At 44.6% G+C, this 26,430-nt stretch overlaps 1 long non-coding RNA gene across 1 annotated transcript in view; it reads right to left on the minus strand.

Moving 5' to 3' along the window:
- LOC146347069 (uncharacterized) overlaps nt 1–24,957 on the minus strand; it is a 79,374-nt gene extending 54,417 nt beyond the window's left edge. The window contains exons 1-2 of the long non-coding RNA XR_014790141.1: nt 24,820–24,957; nt 2,222–2,270 (exon numbers count right to left, since the gene is read on the minus strand). This is a non-coding gene — a long non-coding RNA (uncharacterized LOC146347069). The remainder of the gene's footprint in view (nt 1–2,221; nt 2,271–24,819) is intronic.
- Nucleotides 24,958–26,430: the final 1,473 nt, after the last annotated feature.

The raw sequence follows: 26,430 nt of genomic DNA on the forward strand, positions 1-26,430 counted from the left end.
GAAACGACCATACCTGTTTCAGTTTTCATGATAAATACATGAAATTTGGAGATCTCTCAGCCCCCATTAAGGGGATTCCACCTGCCGAATTTCAGACAGTTTGGCCCTTGGGTTTTTGTGCTAGGTACAGGTGAAATTTGATTTTTTCAACAAAAACTCTCAAAGCAAAGAGCTATAACGTTTCATACCAGGATGGTCTATTCAGACTGGGGGACAACCAGCTTGGCTACCAGTGCTGCTAATCCTTGCAACACTTTGCCTACCTCTACCCCTGCCAAGACCACAAAAATGCCTCATATTGGGCTTGCTTGCTTTGCCACACAGTGGGGTATTATTTAAATAATAGATGTAGTGCTTTGTCCACTGTATTTTGAAATGTGGGCACGTGTAGTGCTTTGCTTGACCACAGCACAAGCACACACACACAGACATACAAGTTACAACAGCAATAGAAAAGCAAATACAGAACTACCTACAAGCCAAGAAAAGGGGTTTTAGCTTTTTTTTTATTTAGGGAAAAGATATAGAGTTCAAAAATGGGAAGGGAAGGAATACAGGAATTGAGAAGGGGGGGACAGCTAAGAACAAGGAAAGGAAGGAAAGTGTGTGTGTGTGTGTGTGTGTGTGTGTGTGTGTGTGTGTGATTTAGCAAGAAAGACAGGGAAAGCTACAAAGAAGGAGTTGAACTGAGAATGGGGGCAGGGTGAGAGCCAAAGAACAAGGCAAGGCAAGGAAATGAAAACTACTTCTTGCATTTTTCTTGTTTTTTTAAAAGAATCTAGATGAAAGAAAGAAAGAAAGAAAGAAAGAAAGAAAGAAAGAAAGAAAGAAAGAGCAAACTAACAAGAATAGTTGAATAATTCAGAAGGGCGGGAGAGGGGTGAAGGCAAAGAACAAGGCAAGGAAAGGAGGAAACTAATGTTTGGGGGGGGTTAAAAAAATCTAGAAAAGAAAGAAAACAGTTGAATTGAAAAGGGCTGGGTAGGAAAGAATAAGAACAAAGCTGCAGTACAACACACAGACACACCACAGATCTAGCCAGCTAACCAACACCTCTCTCTAACTGTAACCACCAGCTCTCTCTCTCTCACATACAATGAAACAAACTCAGGCTGTTCTCCAATATATCCAGTATTCCCTCCCTCGCTCCTCCACCACTGTCACTGATTGGAGACTGCCGGGTTACATTCAGCCCAAATTTGGCAACTAGAGTTGCCATTCACCAAAGCTCCCTCCCTCCCTCCCTCCTTCCTCCTCCTCCTCCTCCTCTCCCCTCCCCCTATTCTGATGAAGGCAACAGAACAGCTCCGAATCACCAAGGCAGACTGAGGTGCTTTGTCAGTGACATGCTTCACTTCGGTGCTGGTCTGATTTGATTCGGATCAGTGCCCCAATTCACTTCGAGATTCAGATACAGCACCGCAGCAATGCACAGCCCCAGCAGCCACCCAATGTTTTTCTTTTCTAAGAATGCCTCTGGAGGTAGACACTTCACTTTGCAGATAACACCCTCGCAGTTCTCAGAAAAATGACAAAAGTTCTTTAAAGATAAAATAAAAACCACGAGGGGCAGGAGGCCTGGAGGTGTCCACGGTTGGAGACCCCAGGTATAGACTCTATACTAACAGTAGGCAATCTTGTTGGGCCTGTGTGTGCATTTGGCAAATAGAGAAACTGTTCTGGGAACCACCACAAAATGTCTGCTGTGGGAGGCACGGCTAGTTGCAAAGGACAACTAGCCATGGCAGCAATCATTCATGGACCCTGGGAAAATTATGGCTGTAAGTTGCATATTTTATGCCATTTGTGGCTGTAAAGCACTTACATCTACATAAAGTGAGCCATAAAAGCACCGTTTCGGCTGCAATTTACGTGCTTAAGTGCCTCATGGCCACAAATAGTTTAAAACAAACAATTAACATTATGCAAAGGTGCTGCACTCACTGAGGTCACACAGACTCCCAAACTGCACTGAAGCTGGCACGACAGGAAAATCTGACACAAAACAACTTTGCAAAAATGCAGATTTTAGAGCATGAAAACGGGCACTTGCTGTGAGGAGGGGTGAATGGGATGTGCCACAATTGTTTGTGAGACACAGTAGAACTGGAAAAAATCCCCCATGTGGATGGGGCCCAGGTCTTCCCCATGACACATCTCATCTACATATTGATACTCTTCATCTTTGCCCATCTATTTATTTATTATTTATTATACTTACAACATTTGTATACCGCTTCCCATCCAAAGAGATTCCGGAGCAGCGAATACTAGAAGTACAATAATAAAAAAGATGAAAGATTAAAACAGCGTGTTAAAATTATTAAAAACAGAATGTCAATAAAAACCATGGCTGGTCATTTCCTGGAACAGAATATTTTTGGGTGGTGCTGGAAGCAACCCAGTGTTGGTGCCTGCCTGACCTCCAGGGGCAGGAATTTCCAAATAAAGGGGGCTGCCACACTGAAGTCTCTTCTCTTGGTAGACTCCAATTGGGCCACAGGTTCATGTGGAACCACCAGGAGCATGCCCTCTGACAACATAAGTGACCCGGCAGTTTGGTAAAGGAGAAGTTGCTCTCCCAGGTATCCTGGTCCCAAGTTGTTTAAAGCTTTGTACACTAGTGCCAAAATCTTAAACCTGGCCCAGTAGTGAATGGGCAGCCAGTACAGTTTCCTTAGCAAAGGATTTGCATGCTGAAAAGGGGCAGATCCCGACAATAGCCAAGCTGCTGCATTCTGCATTGGCTCCAGCTTCTGAAGCAGCCTTAAGGGAAGCCCTACCTAGAGCGCATTGCAGTAATCCAGTCTTGAGGTTACTAGCACCCATACCACTGTGACCAAGCTATTCCTATCCAGGAGAGACTGTAGCTGGTGAACCAGCTGAAGCTAGTAAAAGGCACTCCAAGCTGCCATGGCTACCTGAGCCTCCAGTAACAGTGGTGAATCTAGGAGTACCCCCAGGCTACATACCTGATCTTTCAGAGGGAGTGCAACCCCATCCAGCATCTCCAAGACTCAGGAAACACTCACCCACAGGGCTTCCATCTTGCCAGGATTCAGTGTCAGTTTATTGGCCGCTACTGTATCTAGGCACTAATGCTTGCATAGCCTCTCCTGATTCAGATGTCACAGGGAGATAGCATACTGATGGCACTTGGCTGCAAATCCCCAGTGGCTTCATATATGTTAAACAACATTGGGGACAATGTAGTACCCTGCAGAACACCACAGCTCAATTGCCAAAGGGCCGAGGAATGGTCACCCAATGTTAGTCTCTGAAATCGGCCCCTCAGGCAGGATTGGAACCACTGTAACAAAGTGCCTCCGATACCCACCCCATGGAGTCGATCCAGAAGGATACCATGGTTGATGGTATCAAAAGCTGATGAGAGGTCAAGCAGAATTAACAAGATTGCACCCCCCATCCCTCTTTCAATAAAGGTCATCTGTTAAGATGACCAACGCTGATTCAGTCCTGTAACCAGATCGAAACCCAGACTGGAATGGGTCTAGATAATCAGTATCCTTCAAGAGTGCTCACAGTTGCTCCGCCATGACCCTTTCAAGTACCTTCCCTAGGAAAGGGGTATTTGCGACTGGGTGGTAGTTGTCTAGTGTCATTGGGTCCAGGGTGGGCTTCTTCAGGAGTGGTCACACTACTGCCTACTTAAGGACAGCAGGACCACCCCTTCCCTCAGGGAGGCACTTACCACTCCTTGGACCTGCCCAGTCGTATCCCCATTTATTAGCCAGGAGGGGCAGGGATCAAGAGGGTATGTGGTTGGTCACATTGTTGTAAGCAGCTTATCCACGTCATCAGGCCGCAGTGACTGAAACGGATCCCACAAAATCGGGCAGATGTAGGGATGTACGAAAGTCACTTACCTTTTCGCAGCTTGGCTTCGCGGTGGGGGGGAGGCGCTTCGCTTTCCCCCCCGAAGTTCAGGCGAAGGGGGGGAGGCTTCCCGCCTCGCCCAGCCAAAATTCAGGCCGGGGAGAAGCGCCCCGTCTCCCCGGCCGGGAAACAAAAAGTAAAAAAAAAAAAAAGACCCCGTGATAGGCTACGTGACGATTTACGTAGCCTATCACGGCTAGATTTCCAAAGTCAGCCGTGATAGGCTACGTAAATCGTCACGTAGCCTATCACGGGTGACTTTGGGGGAAAAAAAAAGCGTGTATGCAAATGGTGGCAGCCCATGGGCGCCGCCATTTGCATTCCTTATTTTGGCATGTCTAGTCTACGTAAAGATTACGTAGACTACGGCGAAAATAAGGGCAACGCAAATAGCGTGCCCTTATTTTCGCCGTAGTCTACGTAAATCTTTACGTAGACTAGATGTGCCAAAATAAGGAACGCAAATGGCGGCGCCCATGGGCCGCCGCCATTTGCGTACGCACTTTTTTTTTTTCAAAGTCACCCGTGATAGGCTACGTGACGATTTACGTAGCCTATCATGGCTGACTTTGGAAATCTAGCCGTGATAGGCTACGTAAATTGTTATGTAGCCTATGCACGGGTGTGTTTTTTTTTTTACTTTAGTTTTTTTTTTTTGCAATGGCGGCGGTGGCAGCCGGTCGGGAGACCGGCCGCCGCCCCCGCCTTCGACGAACCGCTGCCGAACTGCCACCGGGACCCGCCGCTGGGAGGGACATTCGCCAAAGGTAAGTCCCGTTCCGAGGGGGGCGGGGGGCGGAGAATTTCACCGCCAATTTCGGGGGGCCGAATGCGTTGGCGCTTGGCCCGCCGAAGATTCGGGGAGAAATTCTCTGCCATCCCTAGGGTGGCGTCAGACACCTCAACTGGAACTGTACTAACAGTGTCGAGTTCGCTGTGGAGACAAGCAATTTTGTCCTCAAAGTGTGATGCAAAAAGGCCACAGCAAGTCCTTAAGGGGGCCAGGGCCCCATTTGCTGAGGAGGATAACAGCCCCCAGACCACCTGAAAGAGCTCCATTGGACAGTTCCTTGAGGACACAGTGGAGGCAGCAAAATAAGCCTTCTTTGCTGTCTGCACTGCCATGTAGTAAGCACCATCATGTGAGCATGCTCAGTCATTTTCACTTTGAGTCTTATGCCATTTGTGCTCTAGCTGACATCCAGCCTGTTTCATTGACTGCAGCTCCCCAGTAAACCAAGGACCAGAGCAGGCTCTATAGCACTGGAGAGGGCATTCAGGTGCAATCAAGTCAGTGGACCTCCCCATATCACTGTTTCACAGTGAGACTAGGGCCTCAGCTGGATCACCAGCTCTCTCCACTGGAAAATCCCCAAGAGCATTCAGAAATCCACTGGATTCCATCAGTCTCCTGGGTTGGACCATCCGAATGGGTCCCCCACCCCTTCAGGAGAGAAGTAGTGCCATGAGTTCAAATCTCATCAGGAAATGCTCTGACCATGACAATGGGGTAATATGCCCCCCCCCATTTTCAGACTACCATCTCACAATTTGGCACAAAAAACAAATCAAGGGTATGCCTTGTTTCATGTGTTGGACTGATAACAAACTGAGTTAGCCTCATGGTTGTCATGGAGGCCATGAAGTCCCAAGCTGGAGCTCCAGGGACAGCTTCAGCATGGAAGTTGAAGTCACTCAGAACCACTGTTCTGGGTTCCTCCAACACCACACTTGAGACTGCCTCTGTCAGCTTGGTCAGGGAGGTCACTGGACAGCAGGGTGGGCGGTACACCAGCAACATCCCCAGTCTGTCTCTATGGCCAACACCAGCTCAAGGCCTGCTCCAAGGGGAGTGATTTCCTGGTGATAGAGATGGAAGTTCTATAAACCAGGTGGGCAGAGGTGAGTCAGATCAACCCCACCCAGCTCACCCACCCAAGTCTCAGTAATACATGCCAGATTGGCCTTCTCATCCACAATTAGATCATGAATGAGTGTGGTCTTACTGTAGCCCGACCTGGCATTAAATAACAGCACCGCAAACAGGAGGGCCCAGTGGATGAGCTACCAAGTACATGAAAGCTAGAGGAGGGGGGTAGAACGGGAACAGTGTCTAAACATCTGTGGCCATTCTGCTTTGATGTCCCGACCCCCTCCTCTTGCCATATCTCCTTCTGCCCCAAGTCACTGAAATAGTGGTACCCCCTCCATCGGTCCCTGTGTCAGAGTTGCCCCAGCACATCCTTGCCACACGAGAACTACCCACACACTCTCAACATGCAATCACCATTCAACATACCTTCACCCATTCAACTCATGCAGTCCACTCATCCAATCACTCCCAACCAACCTAGAACAATCACAATTTGTAGTTTGTGGTTAAAAGAAGCCACTGGTCACATCTAAGACACCAAACTTGTCACCCAAGCAAGCAATGTAGAGAACAAGTAAAGCACTTATTTCCTAGCCATTCAACCTACTTCCATTAGTTCATGCTAATTCCATCTCTCATCTGGACTGGCAAACAGTTCTCCTGCTGGCTCTCACCAAGAGGGAAACCCCACTTCTAGTTCCCACAGCAGCTCCCACTCTGGGCAGAAGCAGCAGCTCTGGCACATGAAGCCCCTATCCCCTGGCTCTCACCCAGGTGGACAAACAGAGAGACGTCAATATAACTAGCATCAGGTGATCCCTGCTCCCACTCAGGAGCACCCCGTCCACACACAACAGATATTCACTAAACAAGCAGAAAGCAAACAAACCAAGGCCCTAGTTGGCTAACTGCCTCTCTGGGTGCAACAGGTGGCCCTTCTGAAAAGCCTTTCTTGGACCTACTGGGCTTCCAGCCTAAATGTGACTTCCAGGACTTACAATACTTACTTCCCAATTTCACTCCCATCCATGCAAGAACAGCCCATCGACATGATACTTTATGTCTGCAAACTTCACTCCAGGCAAGCAACTCATCATGCAGTTAACAGGCCTGTCACGAACCTACCTAATCACATCTCCCACTATCACAAACAAAATAAGAAATGAGGCAACTTTGAAAACATGGTATAGTGATCCTGGTTAATATGTTTTTTTTTTTAAGATGGCTATAGATTCTTTCAATGTGGTTGATTTAAAGAAATAACCCAATATTTTTTAAAAAAAATATCGATGCTTTGGCGTCTGTTTTTTTTAATCCCAGATCTTTAAAGTGATCTAGCTTCACTATATTCAAAACAATGCCCTGAATGCTGTGCAAGAGTGACCTCTCCAGCTGATTAATGACCAATGCTGATCGTGGTAGGCATAGTTCCATCTGGTTGTCATGACGGCAGGAAGTCAAGGACTGACCTCAGTGGTCCAATGATAAAAGCATTTAAGAAACTGTGTCTGTCTGAGTATCCTGGAAATGAAACACAGTATTCTTGGGAGAAAACAAAAAGATGAGGAGAACTAATTAGATTCAGTTGTGTTATAGCTGGCCTTAGCTATATGCTGCTTTCTTAAACCTTGTACTTTTCTAAAGAAAACCAGCACTCGAGCCATGCATCACATAGCTGAGGCTGGCACATGGAATGGCTTTCGGTGTTGCAGTTAGGGATGGACGAAAGTCACTTACCTGGTCCCGCAGCTTGCTTCACGGTGGGGGGAGGCACCCCGTCCCTCCGACTGAAATTCTGGCCGGGGGGGAGGCACCCCGTCCCTCCGGCCACGAATCCTGCTGGCCAGCCGGGACGCAAATGGTGGCAGCTGTAGCCACCACCGTTTGTGTCCCTGCAGTCAGCCGTGATAGGCTACGTAAATCCTTACGTAGCCTATCACGGCTGACTTTGGGGGGGGGGAAGCGCGTACGCAAATGGTGGTGCCCATGGGCGCCGCCATTTACGTTCCTTATTTGGGTATGTGTAGTCTACGCAATAGCGTTGCCCTTATTTTTGCCGTAGTCTACGTAAATGTCCGACTCTAGGGTGCGGTGCTCATCCCCGTTTCAAAGCCGAAGAGCCAGCGCTGTCCGAAGACGCTTCCATGGTCATGTGGCCGGCATGACTGAACACCGAGGTGCACGGAACGCTGTTACCTTTCCCGCCGAGGCGGTACCTATTTATCTACTTGCAATTTCTTGCTTTCGAACTGCTAGGTTGGCAGAAGCTGGGACTGAAGACGGGAGCTCACTCCGTCACGCAGCACTCGGGTCTCGGACTGCTGACCTGCCAACCTTCCAGTCTGCAGTTCAGCGTCTTAACCACTAAGCCACCGCGGCCCCATTTACATAGACTACACGTGCCCAAATAAGGAACGCAAATGGTGGCGCCCATGAGCGCCGCCATTTGCGTACGCACTTTCCCCCCCCCCAAAGTCAGCTGTGATAGGCTATGTAAGTTCGTGGAGAAATTCTCCGACATCCCTAGTTGCAGTACAGGAACATTTTAAGTCAGCCTTCCCCAATTTGGTGTCCAGATGATTTGGACTGAACCTCCACCTACTTTAAGTAAGACAAAGCCTTGATCTAACCTCTTATTTCTATTGCGTTTATCAATAGGGTTATTGAAATGAGCAGGACTCCCTCAGAGGAAAGGGAGTTTGATTTCCTGTGTTTACCGCTCTGAAATCTGTTCTAAATATGGAGTGGTAAATAAATATTGTAAATAAATAACATAAATAAATAAGGGAGCAATCCTGTGGCTGCTAGACAGTGGCTAGATGGCTACAGGATATCTTGTTTTCCGGGAACTGACCTCGGAGGCTGTGCTCCGAGGTCGGTTCCCGGAGAACTGAACTCCCCCCACTTCCGCACTGCTTTGGAGGCAGCGCGGAACAGCCCTGTTCTCTTTGCTTGCGAGAGGAGCATGGAGAGGCCGGAAAGGGGTGTGGCAGGAGGTGTTCCGGGTGGGTAGGGTGGAAATGCCTGTACAACACATCCAGTGTGTCGTAAAGCAGCCTCCTGCCCCGCTCAGCCCTCCCACATCTAGACAGCTGATCCAAAACTGAAGGGCAGGAGAAGCGCAGGGGGAATGATCCCCTCCATGCTTCTCCTGCCCTGCTTTGGATAGGCAGTCACCTCCAAGTTCAGAGGCAGCCACCTATTTGGATAGGATTGCGCCCTAAATGAAGGGAAAAGGGGATGGAGGACAGAACCACCACCACCCCAATGGGCAAAATAAGTCAGGCTGCTTCATCTCCTTGTTCTTCAGTAACTATAAATGGTCAGGTAACCTGGCATCATTATTCTTCAAAGCATTTATACCAAAATATACTAAATCGACAAGATAGAAAGGAGGGAGCACTAAGCAGAATCTCTGATAATCATAGGGTTGGTAGAGAATTCTGTCACGGATTTCAGTAAGGCCGAATGCACTGGCATTTGGCCCCCCGAAATCCATGGCAGAACGGCCTGCCCCCCCCTGTGGATTCCCCCCGGGACAAGGCTTACCTGGGGTGGATGTTCCAGACGGCAGCAGCTCCGGCAGTGGGTCTGCCGGCGGAGGCTGGTCTTTCGAATGGCTGCCACGGCCACCATTTGCATCCGGGTTTTTCTGTGATAGGCTACGTAAGTATTTACGTAGCCTATCACAGCAAGCCAAGCAGAAAAAAATGGCGTACGCAAATGGCGGCAGCTACGGCAGCTGCCATTTGCCTTCCCTATTTTCCCCCGTTTTAGTCTATGTAAATATTTATGTAGGCTATTACAGAGAAAAAAAGGGGAACGCAAATAGTGTAGTGGGCGCTATTTGCGTTCCTTTTTTTCCCGCTGTTTTTCCGCCCACTATGCTATTTGCGTTCCCCTTTTTTTCACCATAATAGCCTACGTAAATATTTACGTAGGATAAAACGGTGAAAAATAGGGAACGCAAATGGCCGCCGCCGTAGCCGCTGCCATTTGAATACGCTTTTTTTTTTTTTTGCCCAGCCATGATAGGCTACGTAAATACTTACGTAGCCTATCACGGCTGCCTGGCTGGATGCAAATGGCAGCCGCTACGGTGGCTGCCATTTGCGTCTGCAGCAGCCCGTCCACAGCCGGAACTCCGGCTGCGGACAGGCCTGGCTGGCTGCGGAGCAGAGCTGGCCAGGCAGGATTCCGGGGAGGGGGGAGGAACAGATCGCCTCCCCCCCGTCGAGGATTCCGGGGCGGGGACAGAGCGCCTCCCCCCCCCCACGAACACAATCCGTGAAAAGGTAAGTGACTTTCGTACATCCCTAGATAATCATACATAATACTTCAAATTCTGGTGCTAATCACTCTTAATTCTAAACAGTCAGTGAAATGTCACAAAGAATTAAGTCTTATATTTGAACATCTATTATGTCAATACAAATGTATAAAGTACAATACCAGTGCCATCCTATACATGTTGACTCAGAAGTAAGCCCCCTTTGAGAGCTACTCTGGCTCCAAGCCTATACCTATTTACCTGGGAGTAAGTCCCATTGAACTCAATAAATGAGCCGAATAAAAATCAGACCCCCCCTCCCAAACTGTAAAAATAAAATAAAAATATAACAAGTAGTTTGGCCGACAGTCCTTTTCAGTTTGTGATATACAAACATCTTCAATATCATGTGCTCCAATGCCATGTCCTACAAACCTTCAAAACCATTCCAAGTACTCAACAGGATGCAATCAGTAGCTTCATTTCTCTTAGTTTTATTAATCAGCAACCAGAAAACTCAGTATAATGAACACAAGACACTTTCATTTAGCAGCATGACTGGTTTCCTTGCAATATGAAACCATCACATAAAATCAGCTACAAATGCATTTTTACATTTCAGAAAGCAGTTGCTGTTCACACTAAGCAGCTACTATAACAGATTCATTAAGGGTGCAATCCTATGCATGTTTAGACAGAAAATGTCCTATAACTCCCTGTCTGCATGCTGGGAGTTGTAGGACTTTTTCTGCGTTGTACTCCTTTAGGCGCCAAGTGAAGACCTTTTTATTTTCCCAGCATTTTAGCATTCTAGTCTTTTAGCTCTGCTGTTTTAAATCTGTATTTTAAATCTCTGCATTGCTGCTAGGTTTTATTCTGGTTGCACATTTATATTGTAGTTTTAAGCTTTGCTGTGCAGGGACCCCCTGATACAACTCGGAAGCCGGGAAGTGAGGTTCGGAGCTTTGGCCCCTAGCCCAGACCCCTCTGACGCCCCCATGCAGCCCCCCAGCTCTTTACCTGGCCCGTCTCCTCCTCTGCTGCCACCGTCATCACTGCACTGCCGCCTTCTCTGTTGTGCCACCACTGCCCGCCACTGCCTGCTGCCAGCTCCTGAGGGCTGGACGTGCGGTGACTGTTCTTGCAGGGAGTCACCATTTTAAAAATGGCAACTCCCTGGAAGAAGACCAGTCACCACACATCCAGGCCTCAGGAGACAGTGGCGGTGGTGGTGCCGCGGCGTGGAAGAAGACGACAGCAGCAGTAGCAGGCAGTAGCGGCGCAACAGAGAAGGCGGCGGTGGCGCAGTGATGGAGGCAGCAGCAGAGGAAGAGGTGGTCCAGGTAAGGAGCGGGGGGGTTGCATGGGGGCTTCTCGGGGAGCTGGGCCAGTGGCTGAAGCTCCAAAGCACACCAAGCGCTTTGGTGAGCCCCCGACCCACTCCGGGACACTTTGTGCCCCCTCTGCTTCACCTTGGAAGGGGCATAAAGTGGCCTGAAGTGGCCCGCTTCGACTCAGGGTTTGGGCCTCGGGCCGAAGCAGTGCACAGCCCTATTTTATAATGTTTTATGTTATACTTTGTGGTTTTAATTTTTGTGAACCGCCCAGACAGTTTTGGCTACTGAGGGAGTATAGAAATAAATAAATAAAATAAATTACCTAAAACATTTTCATCCCTACCTTTTATTTAAAAGACTTCAAGACAACTTCACCACATGTTGGTGTTTAATTTGGAGGCGGGGGAGAGAGATTATTATGCTGGATGTGATTAATGTGCAATTTTGGGGTTGTATCAGTCTAACTTAAATCCCATTCATTTCAATGGATCTATTCTAAGTAGGACTGCCATTGGACACAACCTTTTGTTGGTATCTAATCACAGATAGTGACTGGCAAATATATTATAAAGGAACTAACACATAAAATTATGTAGGGAAGACAGGGAGGTGTGCAATTATATTATTGGAGAGGTAAGGAAAATTTAGGATCCTGTAGAAGTTGTGGCGAAGGGGCTTGTGTAACTCAGTGAAGCCATAAGCTATGCTGTGCAGGGCCACCCAAGATGGACAGGTCATGGCAGAGAGTTCTGACAAAATGTGGTCCACTGGAGAAGGAAATGGCAACCCACTCCAGTATTCTTGCCAAGAAAACCCCATGGAACGCATCACAAGGCTAAAAGATATGACGCCGGAAGATGAGCCCCTCAGGTTGGAAGCTGTCCAATATACTACTGGGGAAGAAGCAGAGGGTATTTCCAAGTAACGCCAGAAAGAGTGAAGCGGCTGGGCCAAAGCCGAAAGAATACTCAGCTGTGGATGTGTCTGGTGGTGAAAAGAAAATCCAATGCTATAAAGAACAATATTGTTTAGGAACCTGGAATGTAAGATCAATGAATCAAGGTAAGCTGGAGGTGGTCAAACATGAGATGGCAAGATTGAACATCGACATCTTGGGAATCAGCGAACTAAAATGGACAAACAGGGGCAAATTTAATTCAGGTGACCATCATATCTACTACTGTGGGCATGAATCCCTTAAAAGAAATGGAGTAGCACTCATAGTCAACAAAAGGGTGGGAAAAGCAGTACTGAGGTACAATCTCAAAAAACGATAGAATGATCTCAGTACGAATCCAAGGCAACCCATTCAACATCACAGTAATTCAAGTCTATGCCCCAACCACTGATGCCGAAGAAGCTGAGGTTGATCGGTTCTATGAAGACATACAACACCTTCTAGAACTAACACCAAAAAAAGATGTCCTCTTCATCATAGGGGATTGGAATGCTAAAGTAGGAAGTCAAGAAATAACTGGGATAACAGGGAAGCATGGCCTTGGTGTACAAAATGAAGCAGGACAAAGGCTAATCGAGTTTTGCCAAGAGAACATGCTGATCATAGCAAACACTCTTTTCCAACGGCACAAGAGGTGACTCTACACATGGACATCACCAGATGGTCAATATCGAAATCAGATTGATTATGTCCTTTGAAGCCAAAGATGGAGAAGCTCTATACAGTCAGTAAAAACAAGACCTGGAGCTGACTGTGTCTCAGATCATGAGCTTCTTGTGGCAAAATTTCGGCTGAAATTGAAGAACGTAGGGAAAACCACTAAACCATTCAGGTATGACCTCAGTCATATCCCTTATGAATATACCGTGGAGGTGACGAATATATTTAAGGGATTAGACCTGATAGACAGAGTGCCTGAGAAACTATGGATGGGGGTCCATAACATTGTTCAGGAGGCAGCAACTCAATCCATCCCCAAGAAAAAGAAATGCAAGAAAGCAAAGTGGCTGTCTGATGAGGCTTTACAAGTAGCTGAGGAAAGAAGGGAAGCGAAAAGCAAGGGAGAAAGGGGAAGATATATCCAACTGAATGCAGATTTCCAGAGAATAGCAAGGAGAGAACAATGCAAAGAAATCGAGGAAAACAATAGAATGGGAAAGACTAGAGATCTTTTCAAGAAAATCGGAGATATCAAGGGAACGTTTTGTGCAAAGACGGGAACAACCCGTCTAAACTAAGAACCAGACATGGAACAACCGATTGGTTCCAAATTGGGAAAGGAGTACGACAAGGCTGCATATTGTCACCCTGCTTATTTAACTTATATGCAGAGTACATCATGAGAAACTCCGGGTTGGATGAATCACAGGTCGGAATTAAGATTGCTGGGAGAATTATCAACAACCTCCGATATGCAGACGATACCACTCTAATGGCAGAAAGTGAAGAGGATCTAAAGAGCCTCTAGTTGAGGGTGAAAGAGGAGAGTGCAAAAGCTGTTTTGAAACTCAAAGATCATGGCATCTGGCCCCATCACTTCCTGGCATATAGAAGGGGAAGAAATGGAAGCAGTGACAGATTTTACTTTCTTGGGCTCCAAGATCACCGCAGACGGTGACTGTAGCCATGAAATTAAAAGACGCTTGCTCCTTGGGAGGAAAGCTATGGCAAACCTAGACAGCATAGTAAGAAGCAGAGACATCAGCTTGCTGAGAAAAGTCCGCATAATCAAAGCTATGGTTTTCCCAGTAGTAATGTATGGCTGTGAGAGCTGGACTATAAGGAACGCTGAGCGCCGAAGAATTGATGCTTTCGAACTGTGGTGCTGGAGAAGACCCTTACGAGTCCCCTGGACTGCAAGGAGGTCAAATCAGTCCATCCTAAAGGAAATCAACCCTGACTGCTCATTGGAAGGACAGATACTGAAGCTGAAGCTCAAATATTTTGGCCACCTAATGCGAAGAGAAAACTCCCTGGAAAAGACCCTGATGCTGGGAAAGATTGAAGGCAAAAGGAGAAGGGGTAGATAGCATCACTGATGCAATGGCTAGATAGCATCACTGATGCAATGAATATGAACTTGAGCATACTCCGGGAGAGAGCGGAGGACCGGAAGGCCTGGCGTGCTACGGTCCATGGGGTCATGAAGAGTCGGACATGACTTAACGACCGAACAACAAGAAGACTATTGATTTCATGGCCCCTCTTTTTGTCTCATTCCCATACTCTAAGGGAGCAATCCTATGGCCACTAGACACTGACTAGAGCACCATAGGATATGTTCTTTTCTGGGAACCAACTCAGAGCCTGTGCTCCTAGGTCAGTTCCTGGAAAACTGACCTCCTCCCATGTCCGTGCTGGCTCAGAGGCAGCATGGAGAAGCTCCATCCTCCATGCTCAGAAGAGGAACGTGGAGCAACTGAAAAGGGGTGGGGCTGGGGGGAGTTCTGGGGCAGGGAGTGTGGAGCTGCATGTACAGTCCTATGTGCTGTACACGCAGCCTCTTCTCCCAGTTGGCCCCCAACTGAAAATGGCTGTCTAGCAGAAAATAGCAGGGCATGAGAGGCATGGAGGGAACAATCCCCCCCATGCCTCTCCTGCCTTGCTTAGGTTAGGTGGTTGCCTCCGAGTTCGGAGACAGCCACCTATCTTGATATGATTGCGGCATTGCGCCCTAAGAGGCCCAGATCCAAAGCCCAGATCCATCAGCCCAGGTCCACAAGCCATAAGGTGGAAGAAGTGTTCTGAATGACATGCTGCCCTACAAGCCTCCATGCATTCAAAATGGCTTCCATTTTCCATACCACCACCCAGGTGGCAAGATTTCAGTACTATCAATCCTACTGATGTAATAACTAAGGAAGGCTTTGCAAAGCAGATGCTGCTTTTAGGATTAGCTCCATTGTTCACAAGAGTGTTATGTGAAAAACAATCATCTCCCCACCGGCCCCCGCTCCAGTTTCCTTATGGTGTTAAATGCCTTTTCATATCCGTTGCCCATTTTATTATTCAATGACAATATTAAAAGACAATGAGAAAACAACCTACATACACCAAAATGTGGGTTTTTTTGCTCTACAACCACTGCATTATTTAATGAAATGAACCACAGCAACTGTATTCCCACAATTCCATGCCAAGATTGCTTGGCTAGATGCTATTATATATTTTTGAGTGCACTTTTAATCCATTGAGCATTAATGTGTTCCAGAGAACACTAGTATTGATCACAATGTTTTATGCATGGTTCTAAATCTATTTAAAATTCAGGTGCTTAAAAGAATAATTGGGTTGCACAAGCCTGGAAATTTAAATTGTATAATACACTTCTTTGGAGCTTCCTTCCATTTTGAAATCAAGTCCTTTTTTTTTTTTTTAAGGCTGCAATCCTACTCACATTTACTTGGGAATTAGTCCCATTGAGCTCAATAGGACTTACGTCTGAGCAGACATGCATAGGATTGCACAGTAAAACTTGAACTTGATATTCTCCACACTCTTTTGAAAAGAGACCATGTACTTCCCTCCTGCAACCCATTCAAGCCTGGGGGAACCATTAATTTTTTTAAAAAAGACGTTACAGTCCCATTTACTTTAAAGGGGCTTTTAATAATTAACAGGCCAATGAAATGCTCTGTATTGAGTCTTTACCAGTAATGATGGGGTTGGATGAGATAAAATTATTGGGCTAGATCTAAAGTTTCCGTTCCTCTAGCAGCGGGAGCTTCCATTTGATGGAAGGAGTCCTTCTATCCAAGGAAGGGAATCTTTGTATTCAGGCCACTGGGTGCCACCAGATGATTTCTTCTGAAATGTTCTGAGCATCTCTAGAAGCACAGTCATGATAGCAGTCAGAAACACCAACCAACCAACCAACCAACCAACCAACCAACCAACCAACCAACAGAAATAGCTAGCTGAAGGTACAGCTGAACACAATCGAATGTTAAAGAAACCATTATTTCTCTTCTGTTCATTTTTATATAGACTGAAAAATGCAAGCAGATTAATGGTTCCCCTGGCTGCAATCTACTATTGTGATGTACCTATCTCATCTGGGGATCTGCTCATCATGTGCCAAGATCTGTCACTGTTTACCTTCTCTTTCCTGGGGAATGTGTATGTAATCTTCTTTCTCATTAAGAGTGAAAAGTTATTCTCATGATTCACCTCATCCATCTTTCTGACTATTGCCCCATTTCTTGCCACCTGGGCGGGGTGGGTGGGTGGACTCTCCCACACTGGACGCATTCAAGATGAGGCTGGATGGCCATCTGTCAGTAATGCTTTGACTTGGACTCCTGCCTTGAGCAGGGGGTTGGACTCGATGGTCTCGTAGGCTCCTTCCAACCCTACTAATCTATGATTCTATGGTTCTCATCTTTGTTATTGCAACTTTAAAAAAAAGAGTGGATTTTTGCTGATTCTAGGGATGTACGAAAGTCACTTACCTTTCCGCGGATTATGTTGATGGGGGGGAGGCATTCCGTCCCTCCCCCCGGAATCCTCGACAGGGGGAGAGGCGATCCGTTCCTCCCCCCCAGAATCCTCCACAGCTGGCTGTGCTCCACGGCAGCTCCACGGAGCAGCCGGCCAAGCCCAGGCCAGAGCCGTCTGCAGCCGGATTTCCAGCCGCAGAGGGCTCTGGGTAAAAAAATGCAAACAAACAAAACCGGGTACGGAAATGGCGGCAGCTACGGCTGCCGCCATTTGCGTTCCTTATTTTTGGCTGCCTTAATCTACGTAAATATTTACGTAGACTATGACAGTGAAAATAAAGGGGAACGCAAATAGCGTAGCGGGCGCTATTTGCGTCCCTGTTTGATTTGCCGTTTTAGTCTACGTAATTTGCGTTCCCCTTTATTTTTGCCGTCATAATCAATGTAAATATTTACGTAGACTAAGACGGCCAAAAATAAGGAACACAAATAAGGAACACAAATGGCGGCGGCCATAGCCGCCGCCATTTGCATACCCAGTTTGTTTGTTTTTTTACCCATATCTTGTAAAAAAAAAAAAAAATGACAAGACTGCAAATGGCAGCAGTGGCAGCCGGTTGAAGACCAGCCGCCGCAGCTGCCGCCGCCCGGAACATCTGCCCCAGGTAAATCTCGTCCCGGGGGGGGATCCATGGGTGGGCGGGGGGGTGGCAGGCTATTCCGCCACGGAGTTCGGGGGGCCAAATGCACTGGCATTTGGCCTCACCGAGATCCGTGGCGGAATTCTCTGATATCCCTGTGATTCACCAGTACATGCATTTGGCTGCCTATTCATGCATGAATCTGTATCATGGGTAGGGATGTACGAAAGTCACTTAGCTTTTTGAGGATTCTGTTCATGGTGGGGGGGAGGTGTTCCGTCCCTCTCCCTGGAATCCTCGACGGGGCGGGAGGTGATCCGGTCCTCCCCGCTGGAATCCTCGACGGCCGGCTGTCCTCCGCAGGCCCAGGCCAGGGCTGTCCGCAGCCGGATTTCCGGCCGTGGAGGGCTCTGGGTAAAAAACCCCCAAAAACGTGTACGCAAATGGCGGCAGCTACGGCCGCCACCATTTGCATTCCTTATTTTTCGCCGTCTTAGTCTACCTCAATATTTATGTAGACTGAGATGAAGAAAAGAAAGGGGAACGCAAATAGTGTACTGGGCGCTATTTGTGTTCCCTTTCCTTGTCTTCGTCTTAATCTACATAAATATTTATGTAGACTAAGACGGCGAAAAATAAGGAATGCAAATGGCGGCGGCCATAGCCGCCGCCATTTGCGTACGCTTTTTTGTTTTGTTTTTTACCCAGACGTGATAGGCTACATAAGTCTTTACATAGCTTATCATGTCTACCGGGGGGAAAAAAAAGAAAAAAACACAGACTGCAAATGGTGGCGGCGGCAGCCGGTCGGAAGACCAGCCGCCGCTGCCACCGCCGAAGCCACCGCTGGAGCTGCTGCCGTCCGAAACATCCACCCCAGGTAAGTCTCGTCCCAGGGGGATCTGCGGGGGGCGGGGGGGTGGCAGGCCATTCCGCGATGGATTTCGGCGGTCCGAATGCACTGGCATTTGGCCTCACCGAGATCCATCGCAAAATTCTCTGACATCCCTATGGGACCAGCTATGCCCTGGGAAGGGAGACTGGGCCAAATAGAGTACCTTACTCCTCTTTAGTGATGCCACTGCATTTTGCAGCTGGTCAGCTCAGTCATCCAAACTTCTCTGTCTGTAATGCTTATGTTTGTAGGTAGCAAGCCTGGATCAATGTAGTACAAATTCACTATTAAGTTTGGGATTGATTGTGAGTTTTGGAGCATGCTCAGTAGAGTAGTTCATAGATTCCCCCCTACATTTTTAGTCTTCCTACCACCCAGACACATACACCCCAATTACTTGAAACAGTCTCATTAATTGTTTCCCTCATCATCGCCACTGCCAGCACCACTGCCACAGCTCTGGCTCTGCGGAGGGGGACTCTGTGGATCCATCTTCATGGACTGGCAAGGGGGAGTTAACATCATGTGATATTACCATGTTATCATGCAGGCAAGCCATCTGAAAATAACCAATCCGAAAAGGGGCACATAATGTGATGATGCAAGATGTCATGCCACACTATGTGATTCCAAAGTACAGCTCCCAAGATGCACCTTGATATTGTGCATGTACAAAACTCATATACGTGGAACAAGATTTGATATTAAAGGAGAACTTTTGTCCAAGCTTATAAGGGCATATTCATTATTTTCCAAGTAAATAATGAATTTACTTGGTGTACGTTTACCCATCACTACTCCTGTTTGGTGTTCCCTTCCTGGTACCTTTCCACTGCTACCAGATGGAATTCTTTATTTCCCCTGACTGCCTCCACCAAACAGCCTTACAACTCCCTGGGTCTCTTGTAAATGCCCTTAGGAAATGTGTGGTTTGGCTTTTAGATGTGGGGTGAGTAACCCAACAAGAAAAGAGACTGCAAATTTAAACAACAAAATTTGAAGATACTGAAAAGTTATTATTAGGAAAAAAGTTTACACATTTGAATAATTACAGCACACATTTTAAAATGTCTTATATTATGTTTTGTCATGTTGTATTTTATGGTTTTAATTGTTGTGAACTGCTCAGAGAGCCTCAGCTGTTGAGCAGTATATAAATGTTGTTGTTATTGTTATTATTGTTAATAATAATAATAATAATAAATCTGATTGAAGGAAAGGGGCAATCACAGTGAAGTCTATGCCTCTCTCCTGAACATCTGGCTCAGCCTTTAATACAACATGTCTTAACAAGTATGAGCCTGGAACTAATTAGGACTATCTGCAAATTCAAGGTGAGGATTTTACACGGAACGTATGGAGGATTTAATGTAAAGGCTGGGAAAATCCCAGGTGTTGGTTTACTTGGTTGCCTACAAAAATGATGCTGGCACATAAGAAAACTGAAACACTTATGCAACCCTCTACACATCCAGGAAATTCATGCTGGCTTCTAGGGATAGGCAAAACTGTCAGTTTCTGTTTCTTTCCATTGCTCATTTTCCCATCTTAAGTTTGTTCTGTCCCATTTTTGCATCAGTTTGTGACTTTTAAAAAAAAGTCCACATGAAATTTTGTATGCATATTTGCCCGCATTTTTCACTAATACATACATTTCGTAGGCATGTTTGCCTAAAAGACATATTTTTGTGCAAGCAGTTTTCCTTAATATAATCCGGTTTTATAGAAGGCAAAATATTTATACTGTGATGTCACACCATTCCCTATATGATTCACGGCTGAGTGAGATCAGCAATGTGCTTAATCCAGAAAGGATAAAGAATGAGACAGTTTGGGGTATGGGGATGGCACTAAAGAAGCAGAAGCCAAGGGGAAACAATGCTACGAAACACTTGAAAAAAGGGGGAATATTTTATTTATACAGTCCATTTTTTTTTTCTAGAGAAATACACACTCCACCAAAACTGGTAGTTTTGACATGAAAATGGAAAGTGGAGAATGTTCCCCGCAGCCCTACCTATATGTGTCATTCAAAGACATCAGATATTTAGAAAGACTATCCTGCTGCTGGGATGACTCCAGTATGGGCAGGAAAGGGAAGCAAGTGTGGGTTGAAGGGATAATTGATTTCAAATTCTTGCACGGTTATGCACAAGATGTTGGTATTAAACATATACTGTTTTAAAGAAAATTCAACTAAAAGTAGGCATTCAACAAATCTTCAGTTAAAAGCTTAGTTTCTTCACTGATCTATTGGTCCACAGTTTTCTCAATCTTCCTTTTACTCCTGAACTATTGGCATATTGCATTATATAAGAGAATCTGCTTAAGTGAATGTTCAGTGTTGTTGAATCCCTTCCACACTGATTCAGTTAACTCTTTTATCCTTCTCTCCTATGCTTAACTGTAGTAAAATTTGTTAATGGTTATGTATATTATTTCAGTAGATTCACCTTCATATATTGTTGCTTTACTTTCTCCCTCCCTCTCCCCTGCCTCCAAATTACCTAGTAAATCATTAATGAAATTAAATGTACCAGTGCCTGACAAACTGCTAAGGCAGCTCTGTTGATTAATTTTTTGTTGGCATTACTATTACAATCAACCAAGGTACTAACATCAGATGGATTAAGGCTTGGAATGCTATTATAAGAATAAGACAATCTCCTGGGGAATAGAATTGGGGAACAAATTTCTTCCAGACTTTTTAGGTTCACATGACCCTCCAATGAGTTCATTAAATCTACTATTGATCATATGCATTCGTAGCATTTAGGTTAGATTAGTACTGTTGCATTTTAAATTGTTTTACTGCGATAGTATATAACAAACTTGTTTTATTAATATTGTAAGCTGTTCGGTGCTCCTTTGTCCCAGGGCATAGTCTGAAGGCACATGAGGCAGCCACCTTGCTGAAGCTAAGCAGGTTTGGGTCTGGTCAGTGCTTGGAGGGGAGACCACCTGGTAACTACATGTAGCTACCTTGAGTTCCATGATGGAAGAACAGTGGGATGTAAGTGTAATAACCCACACCCAGGCAGGGGCTTATTGACAAGACCCTCCTGGATTTGATCCTCCTCTGCACCACTGCAACCCGCCTGTTCACCTGACTCTTGTTCTGGATCAGATAATGGTGGTGGTGAGAAGGAGGAGCAGTAGATGCCATTCCCTACTTGCTCACTGGCTTTCTGCCTATCAAGCAAGCAAGCGGTAGCAACAACGAGAAAGAGGATGAGGAGCAATAGCATCTGATGACAATGGTGGTGAGAAGGTAGACTCACTGCAGGCCCATTGATGATGTCTTGCCTGAAGGCCCTCAAAAATCTAGAACTGGCACTGCACACAGCAGCATAGGATTACGTGTTTAAGAATGCAAAACATTATTGTACACGTGTAGTTCCATTTTTTGCACATATGCATGTCAGCAGGGATATGAGAATATAGATACCAGAAGAATACATTTATCTATCATGAGAAAACACTGAAAACACCCTGGTTTCTTCCTGGTGAAATGAAGCAGTTGAATGGAAATATAAGAACTTAAGAGCCCTGATGCATCAGACTATGCTTCTTTGGAGTCCAGCATTCTGTTTCCAACCATGCCCAAGCAGATGTTTACGACACGTATGTTCACCAACAGGGCAACAAGAAGACTAGAGATGGCCAAGCAGCAGGCTGTGCAATCCACAAATGAATGTGCCCCCCTCTACCAGCTCCCTTGAGCTTCAAAATAGCTATAGGGAGGGAACAATGACATTTATGCAGACCTGATCCCTCTCCGTTAAATCCATCCATCCACCCAGCTTTCCTCCCTACCCCTACATCCACCCACATGCTGGTTCCTTCCTCCTTCTCCTCTTTTTCCTCCTACCCACCAGACTGTTACCCCTGGGGCAAAACCTAAAGGTTACCACCAGGCAGATAGTGATGGCTTGGCTGAAAGAGGCCTTTCGGGTTTTTCCTGCTTCCCTTCCATCTGCTTCTCTCAAAAATGAATGGAGATGCAGTCAGCATCTTGATGCTATGGCATCCCCTTCTGTTTAGCATCATGGGACTTGAACCACAACTACAGCAGCAGGAGATGATGGAAGTTATAGCGAACACACCATGAGCCCAGGTGCAAGGAGACACCACATCATCAAGATGCCGACTGTGTCTCTTTTTGCTTTTCAAAGAAACAAGCATGTTTCTTTCTGCTCTTCCGTTTTGAGATGGGGCAACCAGAGAGGTTAGAAATTCAGAATTTCATTTTGTCGTAATTTCATTTCAGTTCATGTCTTTTTCTTGACTCAGGATGTCATTTGTTATGTAAAGACAATGTGTAGTGTTAAGAAGATACTGTATTACATATCCCAAAAATGAGTATAGCGTTTTGATTTTATCTTGGCAACAACATAGCCATCTTTCATTATAGACTTGAAAATCCTTTTGTTCTTTCTAGATTGCGGCTGACAAGTCAATGCCCAGTTGCGAAACTCATTACCATTTTCTCCTTTCAAATATGATCTTTTCAGTGTGAAATATAACTCTTTACATATCTTGAATATCCATCCTGGCTTCAGGAAAAACAATCAAAGGCTTGTTCCAGTGCATTATATGAAGGATCTTTGCAAACAGGACTTCAACAGGATATGATCCCTGGCTGGCATTCATTACTTAGTTGTGATTACAGAATGCTGGACTAGATGTATCCTTGTTCTGATCAGCAGGATTCTCATTGTCTTAAAACAGGAATAAATATGAATTCCAGAATTCCATTCAAAAACTTTGAAACACAAGCTTTTTCTATTTAAATATTTTAAATATTCCAGTTCAATACCACAAAATATTTACATTTCAATTCAGTGTAAACTTGTGAAATGTAATCAGTTATATTTTTCTACTTTCCTAGAATCTAATAAAGGGAACCAATAGTTAACAAAGAAATCTGATGTCTTCCTTTATTCTCATAAAGTTTAGCCATCAATGCATAGTAACATGCATAACCATGTAAGCGTCCAGCTCAAGGTCTCTATTTTTAAAAACCCGTTGGAATGTTGAGAAGAATCATGAAGGGCAAATTTTCAGTGCAATCCAGTAATATTAATTATTCTATTCTATGAATTATTCCTTTTACCTATGATGAGTACTAGTTTACTTTGGGCATGTCCACCATAAATGATAAAAGCATCAATTTTCTTTCTCACAGTTCCAGTACTTCATATTGTCAGTTCTTTAATTTCGTGTAATTTTGTAGGCATACAATCTTGCCATAATTTAAAAACATTTTTCTCTTATGCTTGAATATAACATTATCATATTTCCAAGTATATTCCCAAGCATCAAAAATGTGGTTCTCTATATCTTATAATCAGACAGGTCCTAATCCAGTTGGTTCCTTATGTGCACTGTTGGGCATATGCAGTTTTCTTTTCCTGAAAGCTATTAGTTGGCTGAGGTTACAATCCTATTCACACTTGCCTGGGAGAAAGTCCCATTGAACTCAACAGAGCTTGCATCTGAGTAGACATGCATAGGATTGCGCTATTAGGGATGTCGTAAAACTTAACCTCGAATCTCTTCAAAACTTCTGATGCAGCCAAACTGTAATCTGCAGGGAAATTTTGCCAGGGGACTCAAAATCAGCAAAATCCCCCCAAGAGGATATTGTCAAGAGCTTTACAAGGAAACAAGAGCCACTTTGAAAAGTCCTTGTCTCCCATCCCAAGATAATGCAAGTATCAGCAGAATAATAGAAAAGTTTTCTATAAGGACGTTCATTATTTATTTTATTTTGGTATTTTAAAATATTTATTCCCCACCTTACATGATCTGAAGGGTTCTAGGCAGCTGTGGTAAAGTGCCTCCAACAGTACTGTGGTAAGGGAAGAGCTAATATTTGTAGGAGGGCCCATGTGTCTTCCTGAGGCAGTATGGGAAGAAAAACACTTTGTTTTTAGTTGTTACTGTTAAAATGCCTCTAGGCCTCCATTTAGGAATGACCCAGTAAGAAAAAACAGCATGTATAATAAAAACCTTTCAATTAAAATCTAAATAATATTTGGCTTTTAACTTAGTTTTTCTTATATATGTTGCTTTTGTTACTTGGTCATTCTTAAATTGGTTTTAAAATTAATTTATGTTTTTTATCAATTTTGTATTCTGATAGAATTGTATGTTTTACAGTGTTAGCCACCTTGAAAGATCTACAATCTTGAATGGCAGCTAAGGCATGCAATCAATCAATCAATCAATCAATCAGGCCTCAGTTTGAGTAGACATGGATAGGACTGCATTGCAAGCTAATTCCAAAGATGTTGTGTCTGTTCTCAGTGGAAGCCAGAGAACACTACCAAATCATTATTATAACAGCAGCTTACAACAAAGTCAATAATTTTACCATTAAAAAATCCCTCTAATTTACAACATAACATAAAACACAAAAACAGCAACAGAAAACAGCAACAGAACAGCAACCAAAATTTTCAAAAAATAGAGACCAATTAAAACAGCAAATTAAAATTACATACTGAATGACTTCCTAACAATGAAGATTTCTACCAACTTCTGGAAGATGAGATGGGCCTCTCTTGGAAGAGAATTCCAGAGCTTAGGTACAAAACTATCTCTGTTTCCCCAGAATGTTCAACAGACCTTCCCATGTATGCAAGGAAGACAGAGAGAGGATGACTGAGGAAAGTGGAAGCAGAAATGTAGATCATAGCAGTAAGTTGAATTTTGCATATTTTGATTTATTCAAATTTAATGAACCTCAGAAAATACTTTTAATGTTTACTTTGCCCATGGCTGATTCTAATTAACCTTTCCCACAGTCACATGTCTGACAAATGTAGAGAGCTACAGTGCTAAGTGCTTTCTCACTCATGATTGACTTTAATTAACTTGCTGTTCCAGGCTTAGAGTCCTGGTAAACGTGGACAATGTTTATTTAATTGCCTTCTCTCAGATTTACTTATAACTAAGATAAATATTGGAATGCATTGGAATGAAGTGGGGGGAAAAACTAGGAAAAGACAAAACACCAGTTTGTTGCTTTCTTATACAAATTGCACTTAAAGATAATAATGCAAAACACAGATTTCATGTTGTTGTTGTTGATTTTTTTAAAAGCAACCTTGGGATTCCCTTGAAACAGAATTGTGCTTATTTTTACAGTACAACTTCTGGGTTGGAACAGTCTTACTTAGAATAAACCCATTGAAATAAATGGAATTAAGCTAATCATGACTAATTTGTACCATTTATTTAAATGGGTCTGCTCTAAGCATGAATACATTTGGATCCAACCCATTAAAATGGAATGTAGAAATGTCATTCTAAGCATGCCAAAGACTGTTAGAACATACCAACATCATTAAAAGGCTGTTTATAATTTTGATGAAAAACCATTTTAAATCCACATTTTCCATGTGAGATTAAGAATTGCATTGATTAATTGATAGAGTTAAGCTGCAATCGAAAACATACTTCCTAAAAAGTTGATGAATTGATGAATTGATATGAATTTATTTATTAACATTTATCTGCCACCTTATCTGCTAAAAAGCCATCAAAGTGGTATACAACAATTTAAGACAAATCCTTAAAACAATAAAAACAAGAACAGTAAAAAACAGTAAAAGGGGGGGGAGCTCTCATGCAGATGTTATTACGTGGGCAGCTTCATAATGAGACAGGCGGTTCCACAGAGAGCCAGGTCCTAAGCTGTTTTGGGCTTTAAACATTACTTAAAACTAACACATTGAATTGTGCCCAGAAAGCAATTGGCAACTAGTGCAGGTCTTTCAAGACAGGTGTAAGACTCCCAATGCCTTGCACAATGTAGTTAAACAGCAATCCAAAATATACTTACTAAGGAATAACTCCAATTGAAGTGGAGCTTTTCTGTGGTGGCTACGAAGGGTGTGTGTGTGTGTGGAGGAAATCCATACTCAGATTTCTTTTCCTGAGGTCTGTGTTTATGGCCAGGGGGAGATCCACAATATCCTATGGCCCCTGTTAAGGGTCCATAGGATTGCTCTGTAAGTTCTTTTAAAAAAACAACAACAACGTATTTGTTATTTCCATTGAAATCCCACTGTTCATTTAAAAAAAAATCCCAGGGCGAACACTTGACAACA

Source organism: Heloderma suspectum, chromosome 4, assembly GCF_057233095.1.
Source record: "Heloderma suspectum isolate Gila_16-S chromosome 4, 16-S_ref, whole genome shotgun sequence".
Taxonomy (NCBI): Eukaryota; Metazoa; Chordata; class Lepidosauria; order Squamata; family Helodermatidae; genus Heloderma; species Heloderma suspectum.